At 43.6% G+C, this 17064-nt stretch overlaps 1 protein-coding gene across 14 annotated transcripts in view; it reads left to right on the top strand.

Annotated features, from left to right (window-relative positions):
• The window catches only part of KALRN (kalirin, RhoGEF kinase), a 546132-nt gene that overhangs the window by 433375 nt on the left and 95693 nt on the right, over positions 1–17064 (top strand). The window lies entirely within an intron of this gene.

Genomic DNA, 17064 nt, shown 5'->3' with positions numbered 1-17064 from the left:
GAGACATTGTGTGTAATGGCACTGTGCACTGGGGAAAGAATCCTTTACAATTAGCATGCAACAAAAACACATACCTGGTATTGTCCTGAGAGCTTGGGCTTCACCTGCAATGAATGGTGAAATATCGTTTGTCTCCGTGGTGTCTGTGGCCTATTTACTTGATGTTCTGTTCTGAGCAATGTGTGTCCCACCTATAGCATCCATGCAACCAGGCATAGGAGACTCTCCAGACTGATAGACCAGTTCAGCGTGGCCACAGCAAGGCCCCCTTTTGGCTGTGCCCCCACTTTTGGCCACGCACAACGCAAGTGAGGTCCAGGGAGGAAAGGCTCATCATCTCGCTCCTGACTCCAAGCCCGCAACCTGAACTGGCTTTTTAAAAAAAAAAATTACTTTTTTTTTTTTCTTTCTGCATTAATGGAAGTAGAATTTGATCCGTTATTGTTTGAGCAAGTGAAGCTTGGTGGTTTTGTTTGTTTTGAGAAAAAGCATTGAAACTGGGCTGTAGTTTGTCCTCACTCCCTGCCTGCACCCCCGGGACAGCACCCCATGGCAGGGCCGGGGTCTGCAATCAGGGTTTCCCTTAAAGAGCTCACTGATCCGAACCTGGGGCGGGAGAGCTGGGCTTTTCCTCTCAGATTTGATCCCCTCAGCAGGTCTCCTTTGGTTTGGCACTCCCCCTTGCCCTGCTTTGCGAGAAGAGGAGGTGAAGTCAGCGCCGTCAGCTCTGTCTGCGGTGCAAACTCCAAACCCGTCACACGCTTCTTACACCCGCTGCCACCTCTCCTCCCTGCCACACGCCCAGGGACCTACCCTGCTTCTGCCGCCACAGGAGGCCGGCCTGGGCCTCAGCTGGTTCTTACGTGTAGGTTGGATCTGTGAATAAGCTGAAAAGTAAAGCTGAAAGTCAGCCTGGTCTGCGTAAGAGCAGCCGCTGACTGGTGTGACTCACAGAAAGCCACAGAAGTGTCTGCTGGGTGCATGGTCCAGAAGTCAGGCTTGGGTCCTCTGCTGAAGGGCGCTGTGAGACACCGCTCAAACTTCATTAAAGTGTGCTAGGTTGTAGAGCCTTTCCTCAAATGAAACAAAACTGAAATTTTCAAGAGTAAGCTGTGGAAAGGGAGGCAGGAAGTCCCAAGGAGGATGGAGACAGGGCAATGCAGGGGCTGAGGGCTGGTGGGGTACGTGGGGACTTTGCTTCTGGCATGATTGTGTGAGCTTCAGGGCACAATTGCACCACAGGGACAGTAAAACGGGCACAGTGCCGGGCTGCTGCTGGTGGACCAGAGCCCACTGATGCCTGGAAGCTACCAGGCTGTGTCAGCACAGCCCCAAGCCTGCACTAGCACGCTTTGCCTGCCTCTGGGGCAGGCCGTCTTAAGTAACACGCTGTGACCACTTCCAGGTTGGAGTTGGCTCCTGTCCCATCATCTCCAAGCAGGTGCAGAGTCAGTCTGGGGCTGGCTGGCTCCAGCCATGCATTCATGGCCTTTATTTCCTTGTATCTCTTTCCCCCTTGGCCCCAGTTTTGCTCCTGCACAGAGCAAAGCTGTATCAGGGAGCCTCAGTATTAATGGGATCTCCAGAAGTGCTGCTAGAAATAATAAAAATAACCGCCCAATCCACAGTTTTGGCCAGAGTACAGCAAATAGGTTCTGCGTCTAATCAGTTCTCCCTCTATTAGGAAAACAGGAAATTGTTTAAACTGAATGAACAGATGCTGGGAATAAAGAGGGGTGAGTTTAAAGGGGAAAATGCAGTAGCCACTGGAAGAGCCTACTGGTCTCATGAGATGCTGGAAGGATATGCATGATAAATAGTTTCTGCCTATTCAGATTCTTGTCCTTCTCTGCTTCCAGTAGCTTTAGGCCTGGGTTGGACTCAGAATTCCTTGGTCCAGGCTTCCAAAATTTCTGGCCTTTCCCTACAAACCAGAACAAAGGCCAGCACATTTTATATGAACATCAAATGACATCCCCTATCTGTTTCAATTATGTAAACATGCACAGATGCAGAAGAGCCAGTTAATAGCTGAATTTTGCTTGCCGTTACCAAGACACATAATTCCTTGCTTTTACAAGCACTCTAATTTCAAGAACAGAAAGTATCTATACTCAAAACTTGACATTTCTAATAATAGAATTTGCCATCTCTGATAGAAACATGCAGAGTTTTGACAAGTATTAAAACATAGTTGCATCTGCTTGTTTGGCCCTATAATAACAAGTATTAAAACATAGTTGCATCTGCTTGTGAGAAATAGCTAATAGTGTTTGGCCCTATAGTATCTTATTCTGGACTGCAAATGTAAATCATGTGGCTCAGAGAAGCTACCTACCATCCTTCAAATGAAAGAGTAACGAAGGTAATACGTCAGCCAACACCTGAACACATGAAGGCTTGAGAGATTTGGTGGGGTCACCAGAACATTTTGTTGATCGATGCAAGTCCTCATCAAACCCAAAAATAAGCCTTTTTAAACAGCCTTACTGAAAGCCACTGCAAGTGTAAAACCAATCTCCACAACTGAACATGTGCTCTGGCTCTTCTTCACTTTTTTACACTCTTGCTTTGAAAATAGGTAATGAATTAACATAAGATATTGCAAAAGGAAAAACATGGTGCGAATAGAAGAGAGCAAACCTGAAAGATAATACTTCCTACCTATTGTAAAGGAATATCTTTACAGAATTCTCTTGTGCTGATCAGTAAAAGCACAGAGACTTTAAAGACTGGTCCAGGAGGCTTCCGTCTTACTGCTGGCTGGGCTCCTTTGGAGGATACCCTTTTGATTTTTTCATGACTTGACTACAGCTCAGAGTCCAAGTATAGTCCTGCCTGGCCTTCCTTTCCAATGATTTGACAGTGTTTGCAGTTAACCTCTGTAAAAAAGGAGAACAGGTTTCTGGGATTCACCTTTTGCAAGTGATTCACAGGTAAAAGGAACCTGTCTGAAGTCTCTGTTACTGTACTCGAGAATTTGTGGGATATTTTTTTTTCCTGACTAGCATTCCTAGGAAGGAAAAAGAAAGACCTGTGACACTAGGAATGAAGCTCTGTTTGAACTGTCCCACGTGGCTAATTACAGAAAAGCTGTGACTTTTACTTCTGTCTCTTTTACCCTATAATTGAGCTCTAAGGTATTAAGCTATAAATTTCAAATTAAGAGAGAAATCCACATGGATAGAAAGCAACGTAATGACCTAGCCAATATCCATTAAGCACACTGTGACAAGCATATTCCTGGTGTCAGCCTGTTAGCTTTGACTGAGTGATTCCAAATTTGAATTTGGCCTATAAAACATTTAAATGAAATCTAGATCTTAAAACTCATGTTATGAACCCTCACCCAGAATTTTTCTGGTAACATCAAAGTCACAGTGTAATTCAAAAAGTAACAAAGGCTAGTTTGTGCAGTAATTTTAAGCAACCTCTATCACCAAAGTGTAATTCAAAAAGTAACAAAGGCTAGTTTGCGCAGTAATTTTAAGCAACCTCCATCATCAAAGGAAAATGAAGTATTAAAAAAAAATAAATATAGGGGTTTATGGCACTTGTTTTAGACTGATGATATGCAGAATAATCCTATCCAGGGCCCCAAACCAGATCCTGTCCGCAGGATACTTGTGTCTGGTACATATCTCTGGAGGGGAAGAGGAATATATTTTTTTAAGATGCTATGCAAACATCTTGCTGTGCAGGCAGATGGCCACTTAACAGCAGTGCTTTGGTGGCAGTGGTGGGTCCTTGTAATGGAGCAAGCTGAGAAACAGTGGGTCTCTTCCAACTAAAGAGGGAACATAGGTCTTGCAAGGCATATGTGAGCAGGGGAAGCACTTCCCAGATGGGCTCTGGGTCATCAGCTGGGAGAGCACCAGGCTTTGGGCAGGAGTTTTGGTGCTGCTTAGGTGACACCTTCTACATTTAAAGAGTTGCCTACCCAGTCCTGCAGCCAGAGAGAGCCTGTGGCTGGTAGGTGCGATGCCAGGCTGGGCTGTGAAAGAAAGAAGCAGAATAAGGATTTAATGAGGCTGGTGAGAAGAATGGTATCAATGAGAAAGAGGTCATGCTGAGAGCAGCGTTTTTGTGACCACTAGTTGTGGGAAAGAGCAGATCATTTAATGGATTAGTGTGCAAAGCTGGTGAGGCTAATCCGGCTCTTGTCAGGGTTGGAAGTCTTTTTCCTCCAGTTCCTGGTCTCAGCAGAGTGATCTGTGTAGGCAAAAGCATAATTGTTTCTTCCCACGTCTCTGTTTTTAAGAACATCTTGAATTTTAGTGGGGGAAAAGAGTTTAGGCTGCTTTTATTGTGTCCCTGTTCCTGTTGAGTATTAAATTGCGATCTGCATTGGCTCACGCACTTTCCCTGTTGTGTTTTCAACAATCTCTGTTGTGAAACATATTCGATGGTAATGATTCCTGGTGTCCCGGGGGAGCTGTGTGAGGACAATTCAGAAGTTTTAGTGCACTGCATTAAACCTTCAGTTGTCCTTGTAGAGGCTAAGAAATTGTTTTTGTTTTTGAAAGTCTTAATTAGGAGCAGTCAATTAAAATGTTTGTAAGGCTCTGAACTAAAGGAAACATTTCATTAGGTAACACAGTTGATTTAACTGGCACATAAACAGGTCATGGGGTTTCTATTAAGCAAACAATGTTCAGGCGCCCATTGTCAATATAAACATGCAGTATTTAAATAAAAAAACAGACCCTCACCTCTGTTCCTAATAGTGTTCCAACAAGGGTGTTCAGAGTCAAAATTTCATAGTATAGACTGTCTTTCAATAGAGGTCATGTGGACCCCTCCTGCCGGCATTTAGTGCCTCATGGCATCCTTGTTACAAGTTCAGGACATGGTTCATGTAGAAAAATCACATCAGGAAAGCTTTTGCTGTGTTTTCACTCCTTTTCAATTATGATAAAGCAGCTGGAAACCAGTTGGCTAAGCAGCATGGTGTAACACAGCAGCTCTCTGTGGGCTGGCACCAAGGGCTGCTGGGGCCCAGCTTGGGACTACTGCTCTACCTCAGTGTACGAGTGTGGCTCCATGAAGTCATGAAAGGAATGGGAATAGAAAGATAAAAGAGCTCCAAACCCCTTTGCTATTTCAATCTGCTCATCCTTTCCCTTGTTTTTCTCTCTACTGTGTCTCTCTCCCCTCTCTCATCAAACAATGGCTGTCAGTCTTCACTTTCACAGACCTTCACAGCTTCTTCCGACCATATCGCTCCTTTCAGTGTTTGCAGTGGTGCTGGAGGGCTGGTGGTGCCTCCCTCCCCCACCTACTAGTATCTTTTGATCCCAGACCTCTGTGCTTTCTCCTACTTCATATTCAACCTGTGGAAGAACTCAGATACCCATAAAGTGTCCATCCTTGGTGTTGTCCATGCTTACACCTTCTCATGGACTCCTTTCTCTCCAAAATAACACAGAATGGACAAATATTTAGCAACAGTTGGCAATATGGGTGATGAGAACTGATTTTCATTGTTTCTAGGAGGTAGGCTAAGTCAAGCCTGCGAGGATGAGCCATACCTCTTTAGGGGTATTCATATCCCTGTAGCTTTACTGGGGATTTTACCTGTTGGGTACATCGGTACATTAAGAAGACAAAACTATACTGACAAATCCTTACATAGTCAAGCCCTAGAGGCAGCATCAGTCCAAGCACCACCTGAGTAACTATATAAGCCTGGCACAGCCTGACCAAGCATGCTAAACGCTTGCCCTCCATGGTAAGTCACAGCAGCTAGAAGTTGTGGATGCAGATTGTATGCAGGCTGTTGGAGCTGTGTTCTGATGGCTTGTGAATACTCATATTTCTCTGACATGGTATTTCTATTTCATTATTTTTTCTTACTTTCAGTATGGCATCACCAGATATTTAAAGCTAGATTCTGCCACGTAGGCTTGTTCAGGACTTATCAGGTACCAGTAAAGTCAATCATACTTATTGCTTCAGCTGCTTCGTTATCTAATCAAAGCAAAAGGCCTCCAGTGCTCTACCTGGAACTTTATTTTTGTGGAGAAGCACAATTTTGATGAATGCTTTGATAAAACAGGAAAGGCTATTTTGGGGGAAGTTCTTTGCTTTTGTACAGTGGATTTTTATTATTTTAAACACAGGAGTCTTTGTTTAAAAGAGAGAAGGCCTGCAAATTTTCTTGTTTACTTTGCCTCTGCTTCCCCTTCTGACAGGGGGTAAAACTTTATCCACCTAGTCCCCTGTCAGTTTAACCCCAAATTTCACTGCAAAGTGTCCATGCTGTTTTTTTTCAATGAAAAAGAAAAAAAAAAAAAAAAAAAAAAAAAGGAGGAAGTTAAAAAAGCTGTGGCAAACTGAGCTCATCAAGAATACCAAAGGTTTCAGCAGCTGTTCTGGCAGGGAAATTAGGGGGAAACTCAGCAGTGGTACAGACAGTGCTGTAATCCACCCGTGCTGTGATCACAAATGATCCACTTAGGATCAGATCATTGAGGCTGTAATGTTTGGATACGTCCCCATTTGTTGGACCTGATTCTCCAATGTGGGACCCGTCTACCTGCTTTTCCTGCTGCTTCTTCTATCCTGGTCACCCTTGCTGCATGTGTACCAGGCACAACCTGGGGAGAAGAGCAAATAGGGAAAGCACAGGGTAAATCTGGGCAGAATCCAGTAGCTGATATTGCACAAAGGCCAGGGCACCTGAGCTAAAGGTTGCTTCTGGCATTACAGTCTCTGACAGCTTTATTATTTTGCAACTCATGCTCGGTTTTCTAATGCGTGGCTTACAGCACCTTTGGGACCTTTGCTTAATTTGGCTGGGAGGCTTTCAGAGAATAGGGTTTCCTGGTAGCAGATATCATATTGATCACCTGTATTTCGTCAGTAACATACTGGCACCGTCATCCCAGGCATTGACTGAGTATGGGGTAGAATTGATGCCTATTGAGATAATAAGTCATTCTGGTTTTAACATCAGATTAGTCAAGGCCACCTAAAAAAAAAGAGGAAAACTGGCAGAGAAACTCTAATAGTGGTCAAATGGGAAAGCATCAGCAAAAAAGTAGTGCAGGATGTTTCCATACTCTGTGTGGATCTGTAAAATGACAGAAACATTCACATTTCAGAAGGGTTAAACGCTAGTCTTTGTGGAAGGAAGCAATGACCATCATGTGTCGTTGCTACGCAGGCTCCTGTCACACTGTGCAGCGTTGCTCATGAGATGTCTATTTCCAAAATGAAAAATCTTCTCTCTCAAGATAGAGAGTCATTTGTTTCCTTTAGATATGCTTGTGGTTTTTTTGGAGAGGCAGCTTTTTTGAAGAGGGTACAATTACTTATTGCAGCGCTTCTCTTTTGTGGAGAGATGGTGGTTTGGCAGGTCCAGGGTTGGATGGTGGAGCTCAGCGTACAGCTGGCTGGGTGAACTGGGTCTCCCTGTCAAGGCCTGGAGCTGTAAGGAATGAGGGGAAGGCAGAAGGGAACACAGCTCAAAAGAGGCTTTCTCTTATACCTCTCTGAACCTGTTTTCTCTCTTTAGTTGCTTTCTGTCTGCCTTCAATGTTGAGAGCAGCACTTGGGGAGATGTGGCTAAGCATTTTAAGATGAGGCAGAGAAGGAGCATGGAGTCCCCAAGACATAGCCATGCATCCTCATGACTCTTGATGTTTCTCCAAGACTCTCACATCCTGCTGAAGTTTGCTTGTAAAGTCATTGTTAGAAGGCATTTTCATGCTTCCCACAGGAAAAAAAAAAATAACGCAGAGTCCCCCTCTGCGTTAGGCTTTTCCTCCCACAGCCTCTGTGGAAGGGTTATAAATTCCCCATACTTTCCCGGCTCTCCCTCCTGCCTTTTAGGCTTTTCCTCCCACAGCCTCTGTGGAAGACAAGGGTTATAAATTCCCCATACTTTCCTGGCTCTCCCTCCTGCCTTCCCATCTCCCTTTGCTATGGCCAGCCCATGCTTTTCAGGGGCAGGTTAAGCCAATCCAGATATTCGGGGTTTGGGATGGGGTTGTGCTCCTCAGCACAGCTGTTAAGAAGCCCCAGTGCACCCCTTTCCCTATCCTATTTCTGCAGAAAAGCAAGGAATGTCCCACTTTGGCTGCAGTTCACTCATAGACAAAGTCAAGGTCCCAGCTCGTCCCTGCTGCCAAGACCTAGGCTCCTTAGGTGAGGGCTGGGTGGGTGGCCACAGCCTCCTCCTTGCCCTGTGAGCTATTTGAGAGAGGACATTCTGGGAGGACCTCAGCTGTGCATACCTTGAAAAACAAGTCTGCACTGGTCTTATTTTCCCAACTTGTCTTCAAAGACATGCTGGAAAAGGAGTCTTTAATTTTTATTGCTGACGCATTGATGTCCGAACTGTTGGGACATCACAAAGGCTGATGACAGCTTTACTAAGTAAATACTATTATTTCATTCAGTGGGTTCGTTTCATGGAGTAATCCAGGCTGTGCAGCACCACATATTGCCTGGGGAGGACCAGAGGCATCTCACATCAAAAGGACGCTATGCGCAGCACCACATATTGCCTGGGGAGGACCAGGCGCATCTCACATCAAAAAGGATGCCATGTCAGGAAAGGCCTGTCCTGCCCAGTCCCCAGCTCTCCCAGTGATCCCAGCACATGTCCTTTCACAGCCTTCCCTTGTGTTAGCAGGGTCACAGCAGAGAGAGGGGCTTTTGAGGGGACTCCACCAAAAGTGCTGATTGAGCACAAGCAATGGTTGTTCTGCTGTGAAGGGTCTCGGGCTCCTGCTGGGGTGCTGAGGTTGAGGAGACCATGTCAGGTCAGGTGTTATCCAGGGCTCTCTGCATAGTTTTCAAAGGGTTCATGTCTGAACATGGTCTGGATATGATACCTATTTCTTTTTATTAACTGCTTAGGGAGCCTGTAGATGCCTCCTGTTTCTCCTCAGTGGATTGCAAACACCAGGACAAGCAGGTGGAGTAGAGAGTTGAGGTTTTATACTCACTCTGACCTGAAGCCAGAAGCCATAACATCTCCACGCCTCTGCCCCACTAGTGAAAAACAAGCAGCCTGGAGGAAGGGTATAAAAATAGCTCCCTGAGTAAAATCTATTTCCTCTGTATTTAGTCGTGTGTCTTGAAATACATGTAGTGTGGTGGGAAGGGGGGAGTTGTTCTGTAGCGCTTGGCCCATGGAGCTAACAGGAAGGTCATCCTGAAAGAGCAACAGGAGCATGTGGATGGCTTGTGTCTTGTGTTTCCTCTGAGGCCAGACTAAATTTAGCAGATTCACAGATGGACATCGGACCGTAATCCATCTGGGACTGCTAGGGGAAGAGTGGGATCTGGGTTGTTTGCCTAGGTTTTTTGCTGTGTAACCAACCTCAATGAGCCACCATTCACTATTATGTTCCTCATGGTTTTCTGCCTTGCTCAGTATTCTATAACTTACTGCCTGATCCTTACTGCTTTTTCCCTGAAATGTTTAAAGTTTAAGCAGGAAGGGAAAGTAAACTGCCAGTTTTGGGTTCGTGCCTGACATCTCTACTAACTTAATATCAAACTGTGGATGTAGTTTTTAATAGCATCATTGCAAAGGTTGAACCCGTAGCTGGTACTTGCAAGAATTGCAGTAACACAAATACTAATGATTGATGATTTTGGCTTCCCCAAAATGTTAGCTCCTCACTCTTTCAGCTTCCAGGCAGCTAAAGGGACTAATCCTAAATGCAGTATTTGCACCCTGCAAGGCCTGTACACTGCTGGGCTGGTCCTTCCTTTGCTAATCTTAAACAAATATTTTATGAGTATGTTTTGAAATTAACTAGCTCTGCTAAAAATCCCATTTCCCTGACCAGTCTGAGCCGGAGATAGGCAAACTGCGATGCAAAGCACATGTGTATTAAATAATACATTTCAAGTAATTGAAATTATGTTTCTGTGTATCTGCTTCAGCACACTGCACAGATTTGATATATTGATCCTGACACAAGAAGCCTGATTTTCCTGTCATTTGCGCAAGCATTTTGTCAGAGCAGTTATTCCCAGGTTACACATTTTGCAAAAGAGCCTGAACCAATGTCAGGTTTGCTTAGTTTAGATTAATCCCAAATTCTACGAAGTAGAGTTAATGTTATTGTCACTATGATGGTCTAAAAAACTTGGGCAGGAGGTTAATTACATAAATGTCAGTGTAATTTTTTCCATTCATATTAACTGGTCTCACAAAAGATATTATCTCTTCTTACAAATGTTGCCTTTAACTGCAGAATAGTATTTTAATTTTCTTTAAGGAAGAGTCCATATTTGACTTTATTTTCCTTAAATCTATTTAAATAAGTCTCTCACAGCTCAAGAACAGTTCCTTTTTTGTATTGTAAGAGGTTAAACCATTCTTGCCTTTGGATGTCCTGAGCATTTATTAAGAGGCACTATTTTACATATGTATCATGTATTCTTGATAAATGCACTGAATAATTATTGATTTTGCAGAACTGTGATGAAGTGAAATAAGTAATTTTTTTCTTTCTGAAGTTTGCCAAACACAAATTAAATTTTACACAGCATAAAAATAGAGATAATTTCTTGCATATTGTAATAAAGTTGGGATGGCCTCCAGTCTCTCTAAAGGTGTGCCTTCCAACATAAACAATACTAATACACTATCCACATGTCATGTAATAAAGGAGCCCTGACTTCTTCTCTTAAGCAAGATGATTTGCAGCTCATGTCTGTTGGGGACTCCTGTTTGCATGAAGTGAACCTCAGGTTCCGTGTTTCTCACCAATAACATTAAACTGCCTGATGCCAAACTTCAACTTTTTATTGCCCTTTGCTTTTGCAAGCCAAAGACATATATAAGTTAAATAGTAGCACCCAGTGTTCATATTTCAAGGGCATTTTTACATTTTCTAGACTAGGGAGGAACATTGAAATCTTTCAACTCAAAATACGCTTTAAAAAAAGTATTTTTAGGTCTTCATACATTTCAGTTTTACTCCTTCCAGACAGTACCCAGCTCTTTATTTCCTCTGCAGATTTCACGTGTCTTCAGAATTTTAAGTTAACAGCTGCATTTTGCCAAGGAATATATATCCATTTTCCTTGGAAATCTATGGGAATTGCATTTAGGTGTCAGAAAACAGATTCTGGCCTTAAGAAATAAATGGCATTCTTCAGAAAATCACTGAAGAATTTATTAACTCTGCAGGACTCTTGCTCGGTGAAATCAGCACATTTTTCCTTCTACTGACTGCAAAAGTAAAATTAAGTTTCATGCAGCGTGAAGGAATCAAGATGCTCTTGCTGGAAAGGAAGGCCATTCTAACCCATGAAAAAGCTTAGTAAAAAAAGAGTTTTTTGCATGGATGGCAGAGGAAGATAGTTCAGGCTTTACACCCCAGTAAGTCTTCATGGCCATTGCACATCTGTTCAGGCAAATCTGCTGTAGCTGTGCTGTGCATACACAGTGCTGCTCCACAGGACGACTGCTTTGTATATAGCTTTCACCTGGGAGCTCTGCACATTCTGCAATGTTCAATCTGCTGCAGCCTTTCCTTATTTTTGAAGATGTGTCTTTCTGCATGTAAAGATGCAGAAGTGCACATTCCACTCCCCATCAGCTTGCTCGTTGCCATCATAAAACTCGCCACGGGACATGCAGGCACAACAGAGATGGGCCTGATCTCAGCAGCACTGGGGGCTGGTGCTTCTCTCCGCTGAGCAAAAAGGGAGTCAGCCAGATGGAAGTACCTGGTTTGACTGGCACAGGGAGGCTGAACCTCTCTGAGCATCTGCTATGTGTCCTGTGCCTGCCCAAGCGGCCAGGACCTACCAAAGTGAGTGGGATCACTGAGAGCAGGGGACAGTACAGCAGTACAGGGGATGCACCATTCACATACCTTGAGGCTTTTGCAGTAAAATCCGAACAATAGTGACAGGAGAACCAAGGCAGATCAAGAAACCGATCCAGGCTAAAATGAACATTTTTTTCCACCCTAGCTTAATTTTAACCTGGGTCCATTTGTGGATCAGATGCACTGTGAGGCTGCACAAACATTTCTGTTGGCACAAGGGAAGCGGCAGGAAGGAGCAGGCACCTGGGAGAGACAGAAAAGGCAACAAAGGGTTTTGGCAGGGCTGTTGGCTCTTGACAGCTCAAAGTGCTCATGGAACTATCATGTAATGTGGAGCTGTTACGTACCAAGGGATCGGCTGAACGTAGGAATTAAAAAATACTCCATGACATCATGTACTTGTCCCTTTCACAGAAAGACAACAGGTTTTTCTCTCTTGCGGTGACTGGAAATGCCGATCTGTGCAAGTCCAGCTATTGGCAATGTCTGATGGTACCAAGCAGAAGGGGGATTTCTAGAGTATTTGGTGCTGGGATAGCAATTGCTCACTCATGTTTTCAGGAGCAGCATTTCTGTACAGAGCATCGGCAGAAATCCTGCCTGCCCGAGAGCTAGTATCCTAGAAAGGCCATTATTGCTCATCTCTGGACACTTAAAAGCAAAAGCAGTGGGCAGAGGTGCTCCACACTGATAGAATTAGAGGGGTTGTTTTCTAGCCAGTCATTTGACCAGCCGATAAAAATAGCTTAAAAACTGTTTTTTTTAATTCTCCACACAGCAGGCTGCCTGTTACGTGTGCCCTTGTTATTTATACCCACCATAAGTTTCAATAACAGCTTTACAGATTCTTTTATGCTTGTCTTAGATGTGGTGGTGTAAATCAGAAAGCTTTGCCATCCTAAACATTGCCTGGTAATAATTTCTGTGCATTCTCTTTTTACCCTAGAAAAAAAGGGGAAGTGGAAAATACAATTAATGCAATAATTTGGCCCAAATAAATAAAGGCTTTTACAATATTTACATTGAATTTTATTTCAATTCCAGTCCAATTGCCCCAGACTGGCCAAACAGAGCATATTTTGTCTCTACCCAGCAAGCGGTGTGTTCCATTTTTTAAATTTTCCTTTTAGCTTGTCTTGAACCATAAGTATGTTGGATACTGAGTGGGGGGATAGGCAATGAACAGAACTTGCAATTTTCTGCAACACATACATCATAAAAAAAACCAAAAATAGGTAACAACTTACTCTAAGGAAGGAACTTGCAATTTTCTGCAACACATACATCATTGAAAAAAAACAAGCAGGTAACAACTTACTCTAAGGAAGAAGAAATGCCATTTAAAGAGAAAATTAGCTGTGGTTTCTACCATCCAAATAGAACAACCTCAGGCAAGTTGAGACAGGCAGGTCAGGAATACTTTTGTTGCCCTATTAGTCTATAGTTGCTAAAACAACAACTCACCTTTGTCATGTACAAGCAGGTGAGGCTCCTGTTTGTCTTGGAAAGCAGACCATGATGGGCCGAGATAGGCTCCTGATTTCCCCACAGCGGCCCAACACTGTGAGACAGGAGCCAAAACCTGTCCAAAAGGCAGCACTCTAATGCTTTGTGTCTTCCATCATTGGGTATTGCAGTAACTCCCAAAGTCTCTGCTCTAATGGAGATAAGTGCTTCAGGAAATCAACAAAAAACCTGCTTTAAATTTTTATTTCACTCTTTTTTGCTGAAGAATTGGGTGTGTTTTTTCATTCTGACCAGTAGCTTGTTCAGGATGTGTCCACCATCCATCATAGCTCTCCAGAAACCAATTAATACCATACTAACGTAATGTATGTGGCTCCACTTACTGATCCTCATATGTTAAACTGGTTTGTGAGGTGAGACTCTTTGCTGCAGCCATGTCTGAGCGTAATTCATCTGGTGGTACTGCTGGTGGGTCAGACAAGTGCTCTCTGCTCACACAAGACCTTGTTGAAGCAGTAGAGCCAGTCCAGGGGCAGGTCAACCTGTGTGGAGGTCTTGGAGAAAGGCAGCAGGGCAGGACTGTTTTCACACAACTCCCCATCAGAAGATGGTTATTCTGTTTAAAATAGCCATATATATAGTGGAATTGGTCCTGTGCTCAGGAAACCAGAGGAACTGGACAATGTAGGAATCTGTTCTCATATATCTGAAAGGCAAAGTTATGCTGGAGGTTGAAGTGGCACATGCATTCTGCAGGTCTGTTCTGCTCCCGGGAGTGGGTGAAACTCCAGACTATACCTCCATTAATATCTTGGGGACAACTCTTTAAGTTCCCTTAAAACAGACTGAATCACATCACTGAAAGCAAGTGTATGTATCTTATTCTGCAGTCTGCTTTACAGCCGTCCACCTCATGCTGTTTATTTGATGATCTTTCGAAGATGCTTTTGGGGATAAGTTTCCAAGCAACTTCGCTTTCTTTTTGTGGGCTCTTCCTTCTTTATAGGATGCAGAGAAAGAAAAAAATAAAGGGTTGTAAGTTAGGAAAAAAAGTTAGGCTAGTGTCAGTAGGGGACTTCTGATGTTTGGGAGAGGTGGGATGTGCAGTACGTAACGGTGAGGTCCGTCCCAGCAGAGCAGGCCAGGTCTGGCTGTGGCCTTTAAGGCTTTACAGTAGAGTTGGTGAACCAGGATGCTGTTTGGTCATGGCCACTCTTCTAAGTTGCTGTAAACCCATCCCATGCTGATGTTTACAGCAGAGGGATCAGGAATGATATATTCTAACATTTGCTGAACATATGCCTACATTGCAGTTCAGCGTGGAGTTTGTGCTGTACTGTCTATATTTCTTCTTAATTTGTTTGTTTTAGCTAGTTGAGAATGTTCTTTTTTTACCTACCACTGTGCCGAACTGAGGAGCCAAAAACCTCTCCTTGGAGTTGTGCTCTCTTGCGCCAGGAGGGAATATGACTCTATTTATTTATTTATTTTTAATTTATTTGATCTGTTTTAATACCCAATAAAGTTGTTGTTTTTTCCAACTGGCACGACAAGGCTCTGGCTATTTTTAAAGAATGTGGTTCATTTGATTTAATCTAATGAATGTTCAGTGCTGTTGAAAATAGCCGGAGCCAGAGCCAAGAATAATGTACTGAAATGTGCTGGTTGAGCAAGGACTGCTTCACTCTGCCAATCTGCTTTCCCTCCAATTGTTCAGACTTACCTGGTTTTGCGAGTAGCATTTGCAGGCAAGACGTATCGATCGAGGTGCTTTTTTAATACTAAATCTAAAGGCCGATAAAGTCAGAGCCATATTTTGCCACACTCATTTCAAGAACACATCAGAAAATAACGACTCCTCTTGTTGATCAGGGTAGGACCTTTAATCTCTGTTTCAGACCACTTTAAAGGGAACATGAAATGCTGATACACTTTTATTGCACACAGGAAAATTGAGGCATGAAATGATAATTTTGTTTCCCCTGAAGTCACCCAGAAAGCAAGTGGGAGAATCAGGGATGAAACTAGTCGGCTAGCAGCTACTGGGCTCCTTAAGCTGCTGTGTAACTTCATTTCTCCATGAAACTAGACCATGGTCAGAAAACAAATTCTGCCAAGTCCTTGCTCGTGGTGTTTCTCACTGACTGGTTCTCCACACCTCCGTGTTTACTGTCCTGCCTGCACCATCTGAATTCCCCTCCAGGGGTACCTGACTCTCCCTGTTAATGAAGCTTCAATTTCATGCATGTCCTTGCACTATGAGAATATGTCTCTGCAAGTCATATCACATAGTTAACTGATGTGTTTAAAACTGTATGAATCCATCTTCTTTTTGCTATCTATGGGTTATTTCTGTTAGATAGCTCTTTCCCTATTCCTTCATAAGATTAAGCTTCATTGGATTAAAGAATAAATCAGCCATAATACATCTTATTCCATCATAGTGGTGCCCGTAGGGATGGATTTTCTGCAGAGATCACTTTACACCCTAAAGCACACTGTAGGATTGACTTGCATAAGTAATGAACAGATGCTCCTGACGGCTATTACATTATTCATCTCTCTATATATGTGACGGGGGGAAGGAAACAGCACCTGTTACTGTGGGAGAAATGTTGTCGCTGCTGTTCTGCATTACAGACCTCCAGGGCCATCTGGGACACGCTTATTTCTCTGCGTTTCTGTTGACCCAAATGAAGCCAGGCTGGTTTAGATCCTTTAGTTATTTTGTCCCGTGTTTCCCTCAGATAGGTCCCTCAGTTTATAATATAAGAAAATGAAATAGCTGCTGCAGCGGAGCAGCAGAGACAGTGTGAAAATGTATATGTTTCATCTTTCACCCCAAAATTTGCACAAGAGGACTGGGTAAAAGTATTAGAACTTTTTTCCCCCTCTACAGCAAAAGTGATTTCTGCAGACTCTCTCAGATTTCACGTGAAAGCAACTCCTACGCCTGGGGACTTTCTAAAGGTGTATTTAAGAGCAGACAGAACTAATTTCCTCCTCATCAGGCTGACATTATGCTGAGATGCCTTCTCTTGCATCGCCTGTGTTGCACGGGGCAGCGTGCTTGCCCTGTGGTGCAGACACACCACTAAGAGCCTTCACTTCACAGGCAGCATGTCACCACCCGAAAATTTTCTCGGCCACTCCACTGCAGATAACAGCCATTGTATTTGTGCCAGGAAATGTTTCCTCGAAGAACTCCTGCGACTCAGGCATAGGTTAGAGAAAGGGCAGGAATGTTTTCTCTACCAGGGGACGTACAGGTCATTCAGGGACCACGGTGTCACACATTAATGCACGCTGTCCAAAAATAACATGAAAAATATAATGTGAATGCAGGAAGTGAGGTTAAGGACCCTTTCCAGTCCCAAGCAAGCTTCTCCTCACCCCTCATGTAGGGCAAGTGGACTGTGCAGATTTTTCTGCTCCTCTGTGTGATCTCTGCAACACTTCTACTTCCCAAAGGCCAAACTCCCTACTTGAAGATAAAGGCTCAGTGCTATTGACCTCATAGTTCCCACTGATCCTGGTGACAGAAGCCTTTCTCATCCTGGGCTGAAGTAGAGCTAGACTGGGCCCACAGCACGTCTCCTCTTCTGCTGTAGGGGAACTAATTGATATGGTGAGGTTATTAAGAATACGTCTTTCAATCTTGTTTTGTGAAATATTTATTGCATGTATAATTCATCAGTGAGTATGCATAGATATACCTGTTTGTAAAGAGTAGCTTTTTAAATATAACCTTCACAATATTGCTAGAACTGTAAAGGGGGGGGGGGGGGGG

The sequence above is a fragment of the Calidris pugnax genome, unplaced genomic scaffold (assembly GCF_001431845.1).
Source record: "Calidris pugnax isolate Ruff unplaced genomic scaffold, ASM143184v1 scaffold21, whole genome shotgun sequence".
Lineage (NCBI taxonomy): Eukaryota > Metazoa > Chordata > Aves > Charadriiformes > Scolopacidae > Calidris > Calidris pugnax.
This window is presented reverse-complemented; position numbering and strand designations above follow the sequence as displayed.